Below are 6426 nucleotides of genomic sequence, written 5' to 3'. Positions count from 1 at the left end.
GCTATTATTTATAAAGTTAAAGCCTACTTAATAGAATATATTTATATAGATTATTAATAATTAGCTATTATTATATAAGTAGTTAATTAGAATAATTTATATATTATATTAGCTTTAAATATTAATATTAATAATTTCCTTATTTTTATTATTATATTATAAAAGAAAGAGAATTTTTTACTATTTATTTAAAGCTTATATTCTTATATAAGGTTTAGACTTATATTAAGCCTTATAGTATTACTACTCTTATTACTATTAATACTATTATATTATTATTAAATTTCTAAGCTTATAGCTTTATTTACTATAAGTTATATATTTTAATAGATAGTATTTACTAGGCCTTAAAGGGCTTAATAAATATAATACTAGAAGGTTATAAGTATATTAATTAGCCTAAATAGTATAACTATATATTTAAAGTGCTTATATTTTATCTAGAATATTATTTTCTATTTATCTTTTTCTACTATTTAAATATAATAATAGGTATTTTTTATATTAATCTTAGTAAAGTAAGTAGCTCTTTAGATTTTATTAAGTATTTTAAATATTAAGAGTAAAAGGTATTAATTTTTTATTAAAACTCTATTAAGACTTTAATAGTTTATATAGAGGTATAATATCTTATCCTTTTTAAGGATAAATAGTATTAAAGCTTTTACTAGGCTTTTTAATAAATAAATTTATTCTATAGATAGATTATTCTCTAGGTATTATTATAATTCCTTTAGCTTTAACTATAATAAGGGATAAATAGGTCTATAGAGAGGTAATTTCCTTGGGACTAGATTAATATAGTAATCTATTTCTTTATATTTTAAAATAAAGAAAGCTTTCTTTATTAAAAATATATTAATAAAGTTTTAAAATTTCTTTAATACTTTAATATTTATTAGGCCTTTTTTATTCTTTTTTCCTAGGATTATTACTATATCCTTAAGTCTTATAATTATAAAGATCTTTATATTATTTTTAAATTCCTAGTAGAATTATTAAGATATAAGTATTTTACTTTTTAATTAGCTTTAGTAAAATTACTATCTCTTACTTATATAGTTAGTAATAATTTATAAGTCTATTAAAGTACTCTTTAAGAGAATAAGGGGTAGTATATAGGGATTTATCCTAGTATTAATATTAATATATATATAAGTAATATCCTTAGTTTTTTCTCTTATTAAAATATATAACTTATAGTAAATAAAGCTATAAGCTTAGAAATTTAATAATAATATAATAGTATTAATAATAGTAAAAGTAGTAATACTATAGGGCTTAATATAAGTTTAAACCTTATATAAGAATATAAGCTTTAAATAGATAATAAAAAATTCTTTCTCTTTTATAATATAATAATAAAAATAAGGAAATTATTAATATTAATATTTAAAGCTAATATAATATATACATTATTCTAATTAACTATTTATATAATAATAGCTAATTATTAATAATCTATATAAATATATTCTATTAAGTAAGTTTTAACTTTATAAATAATAGCCTTAAGGCCTTAGCCTATAGAAATAATAATTAATATAATAATAAAGAAAAATTAATTATTATATTAATTAATAATAAAGAATAAGTTAAAAATCTATATTAATTAATCTTTAATTAAAAAAACTTAAAAATACTAAAGTTAATAATATATATAGTAATAAGCTTAATATTATATTAGCTTAATTTAATTATTAAATCTTAGTCTTTTTATATTTTATTAAATTAAACTATATTAATTAGATTCTATAGAAAGAAGAATAACTTAATACTTTATATTAAAAGCTAGATTAAAAAATTAAACTATTAATATAAAAAAAAGTATTTCTAGAGATAATATAATTAAATAATTATATACTTTAAATTATAAACTTAAAGATAATTATTTATACTATAAAGATATTTAAACTATTTAATAGTCTATAATAAATAATTAATTATTTATTTAATTATAATAATTAAAATAATAAGATTAATTAGAATTATTAGAATTTTAAAATATTAGTTTTTTATATAATTATTTTAAGTTTAATAGGAAATTTTAAGCTTAATTAAAGGCTTTCTCTAAGGATTAATAAATATTATATAAATATATTATATAATAACTATTTAAGTAAATATAAATAATATACTCTATAATAAGTAGAGTCTTAATAAGTAGTTTTAATTATAGGTTTTTTCTCTTATATCTTTTAATTTAATAGGTATTTCTTATATCTTTATAACTTTTAAAGAGGTATTTTTAATTACTATAAAGTTAAGTTTTATATTTTTAAAGGGTTTTAATTCTTATTAAATAGTAAATTAATTATTAATAGTATTTACTTTTATTATTAAGTTTAATAATATTAAGGTATTAAGGTATTTTTTTCTCTAGATTTAATATAAAACTATAAAGGCTCTTTTAATTTATAGTATAGATTCTAAGGTTATAAATTAAATTATTTTTATACTTTTTTACCTTTTTTTTAATAAATATTAATACTAGCCTATTCTCTTTATAGGCAGTTAAATTTAAAATAATTCTTATTACTATAATTATAATATATAAGTTATTTTTCTATATCCCTATCTATAGAGTTCTTTTCTATTTTTAAATTATTAATAAATTATAGCCAGTTTAGTAGGCTATTATATTACTTTTAAGGTTCTTTCTATTCTTAGCTATAATACCTCTTTTAGCTTTTCTCTTGCCTAATTAAGAGGTTATTCTCTCTAGGTCTTTTATTATACTTTCTTATAGAGTCTTAAAATTAAATAGCTAAAGTAATAACCCTCTCTTTAATATTAAGAATCTCTAGGGAATATAATAAAATATAGTCTTAAAGTATAAATAATAGCTTTATATAGAAAGTTAAGGCTTTTTACTTTTTAATTACCTTAAGGAAATTCTTCTTAAAGAAATTAAAGTATTAATAAAAGTCCTAAGGTAATTAATATTCTCTTTAAGTAGTATTTTTTAATTACTTTATTAATAAAGGCTTATAATTAGCTAAGTCTTTAATAAATAATAAAGATTACTCTTTAAAGGCTTTTTAATTCTCTTTATTATTTTTTTACTTATTTTTAAGGAGTTTATCTAGGTATTAATTCTATCTTTATTAAGCTTTAATATCTATATAATTTATAATTAAAAAGATCTTCTTATAGTCTTTTTTATATTTCCTTTTTACTTTTATAAAAGTATAAATTAAATTATTTAATTATATATTCTTTTATTAAAATATAATAAGTAAGTTTAATTTAATAATATTTTATACTTAGATTTTCTTTTTATTATTAAAATTAAAATTCTTAAAGTTATAATATATTTTTAAAGGCCTTTCTTAAGAAAAATTCTTCCCTAGGGTATATAATAATTTTTCTTCTTTTTTATAAAGCTTTATAAGTTTTTATAATTATTAAATATATTACTATATAACCTATATTAATTAATTAGTATTATTAAATTTACTTAAGGCTAAGCTAAAGGTTAAGAATATTATACTTTATTTAAAAGTAAATATATAGTTTTATACCTCTTTAAGTATATATCCCTTAGGCTTAAATATAGAGAATTCCTTAGTAATTTAATTATATATTTAAAGTATCTTTAAATTTAGGTAATTAAGATTAAAAAAGCTTTAGAATTATAAAAGGTCTAATTATTTAGTTAAATAGATTTATTAATATAAATAATATAGAGTCTTTATTATATTAAGACTAAAGCTTACTGCTTACTCTAGAGTCTATAGAATTTGCAGATAAACCCCCTTAATAGGGGCTAGCTATCTAACTGAGGATTCCCTGAAGCTCCTGGGTTCAAACCCTATTATATAGAGTGTGGCCAATGTTTCGATTGTATGAATCGTAGATAATGCTAAATCAATTGACTAGAAATACCCGATGGTAGAGTAACAATAGTACATCAGGGTCATCTAAAGGTCAAGAGTGAACCTCTCTGATGGCAATATCCTTCGAAGTCCCACTCAAGTGGGCAGTAAAAGAGTTAACCTTTAGACTTTAGAGAATAAAAATTAATAGCCTAAAAAGTATAGTCTAAGTAGTATAAAATAGGCAATATAAAGTCGAAGTTAATATCAAGGAAGCCTAAAGCTAAAGGCCCAGTATAAATCATCTGCTCATATAACCTTTAAACTCTGGCCCCACGTCAAGTATACCTCTTAGTTTCCAATTTCATTCCGCCTGCTACTAAAAAACCAGACTTAGTCTGTTGCTAGTGTCGGTGTGGCTCAGTTGGTTAGAGCGTTGGTCTCATATCTTTCGATTAATTCGTCAAGTATGACTTGGTTAAACATCAGGGTAATCCAAAGGTCGAGAGTTCGAGCCTCTCCACCGACATCTTGTTTTTGCAACTTGCAACATCGTTCTATCCTTTTTGCCTCTCTTGAGAGGCAGTTGAATATCTGTCGCTCGTTACAAAGTTCAAGGTGGTCTTTATAATACTAGAATGACACATATTGAGTTAAAAGTGTAAACCTCCCTTTTTAAGACTAATTAGTTAAGATATGCAATAGTAATTACATCGGATTTCATTGTATAAAACTACAAATACGTTCTTTTTAACCTTGTGTCAGTATAATAGTTATCTACGAGATAGTTAAAGCAGTAAATTTTTTCTCCGGCGTGGTTTAATCTGACTTACTATTCACATTGTTAACCCAGACCACCATTCAAATGCACACCTATCATGTCTTCTTTTGCGAAGACACTGCCACGAATCATTAAGTATTGCAAGTATACTCAATCATATCCCTGAATTTCCTGATCTTTTTAATAGAAAAAAAGATTTATTTTATTAATTTACTTATATACACTGGGTTCAACATTAGAGTTCGATGAAAACCTAGTGCTGGCAGGTGCCTCTCAACATACAAATTCGATAGCACAATTCGAGATTGGCCACCAACCTAGATAATCATCAGCGCCAGTCAACGCTCAGCAACAGGGCTACTTACCGCGTTGTTAACAGAGAAACTGACAATTAGATCGAATACCAGTATCTTAGCCAGTAGATGGGCTGGTGTTCATGTTTCACCATACCACCCCTCTCCAGTCTCAGGATAATCGTAACTGTTTGTTCCACGACTGTGGCCAGGCGGCTTTGCTTGCAGGTGAGACAGACGGACGGTATGCGCTTCTCACTTGGTGTATGTGCAACCAAGTGAGGCAAGGGAGTTTGGCTTTCTCTGGTGTGGTGGTGTGGTATTGTGCTATGCTATGTGTGGCTGTTTTGAAGCCAGCCAGCCAGTCAGGGAGTTCTTTCATCCTGACTCGAGGGACGCTCAGGTAACAATTGATTGTGGCGCGTGGCATCTATGTAGGACTTGGTATTCGTGGTCGGAATGTGACTGACACTCAATGCCATATCAGTTGACGATATGAGACCCTGCTAATCCAGGACGGGATGATAACAGACTTGTTCCAGGGACTAACTGTCACTGTCTCAAGCGGGTGGTAGCCCAATATAGCAAGTGATTTGACTGCGCTAAACTGAAACCTTATCGAATATTATTCTAGAAGAACTGAGTTGAGTCCTGGGAATTGGTATGACTAACCAAATGTTGTTGCCCTTTAGTCAGGTTTCTCTTGGCTCTGCTGAACTTGTTTAACCAAGCGTGCCTACCAACAACACGTAAGTTCAGGTATATATTACCATTTATTAGTGGAAATAACAACATGCTCGTTTCAGATATAGGTACCCGGGCTGTGATACGAACAGCAACAACGCAGACGAGATGCTATTGGCAGCATGTGTTCGTTGCAACGGAGATCACATGACTCTGCATGCCTACATTGAACCTCAAGGGTTAAAGAGAGATTAGGTGCTCTGATGCTAGTGCTCCCTGACGTCCACTCTAATTAGGAGGTACGTACAGAGAGTATCGACGACCCAGGCAAGACCCTCATCTCGCAGTGGGCCGGTAGTTGGCGAGTGGAATTGATTCCCTATATTTCTATCGGGCGTCAGGTTTGCGTTAGCCGCAGCGGACCCCTTATCCCTGGAGAGTTCTGGAGCCGAGTCGGTAATAAACGGATCTAGGACCACTTGATCTTGATCTGTCCAGGTAATTCAGTGAGGAAGCTTCAGCATCGACAAAGACTCACAGCACTCGAATCCTTCTATTCAGAGTAGATACGTATATAGCAAGTACCACAAAAAGGATAGAATTAGATGTTGGGGGGCGAACAGGACCAGGGGCAGAGGCTTGATCCAAGAACAGTACATAGTTGGCGCGATCTGTGGGTGGAGAGAGATGATACTACTGTGTAAATAGATCCTAGGCGACCCGACTCGAATAAACGGTCTCCTCTGGTTTCCCTGCAGCTCACCCCGTGTCCTGCAGGGCTCGAGCAGACTAACGAGCAGCTACGTAAATGCAGCAATGAGATAAACATTTGGGTTGACCATGAACCAGC

General features: G+C 27.3%; 1 non-coding gene across 1 annotated transcript; it reads left to right on the top strand.

The window, feature by feature from the left end:
- The first annotated feature begins 4227 nt into the window (after positions 1-4227).
- On the top strand, positions 4228-4347 carry FPOAC1_009279. The gene has a single exon. It is a non-coding gene; the product is annotated as a tRNA-Met (tRNA).
- The last annotated feature ends 2079 nt before the right edge of the window (positions 4348-6426 follow it).

Source organism: Fusarium poae, chromosome 3, assembly GCF_019609905.1.
Source record: "Fusarium poae strain DAOMC 252244 chromosome 3, whole genome shotgun sequence".
Classification (NCBI taxonomy): Eukaryota; Fungi; Ascomycota; class Sordariomycetes; order Hypocreales; family Nectriaceae; genus Fusarium; species Fusarium poae.
This window is presented reverse-complemented; position numbering and strand designations above follow the sequence as displayed.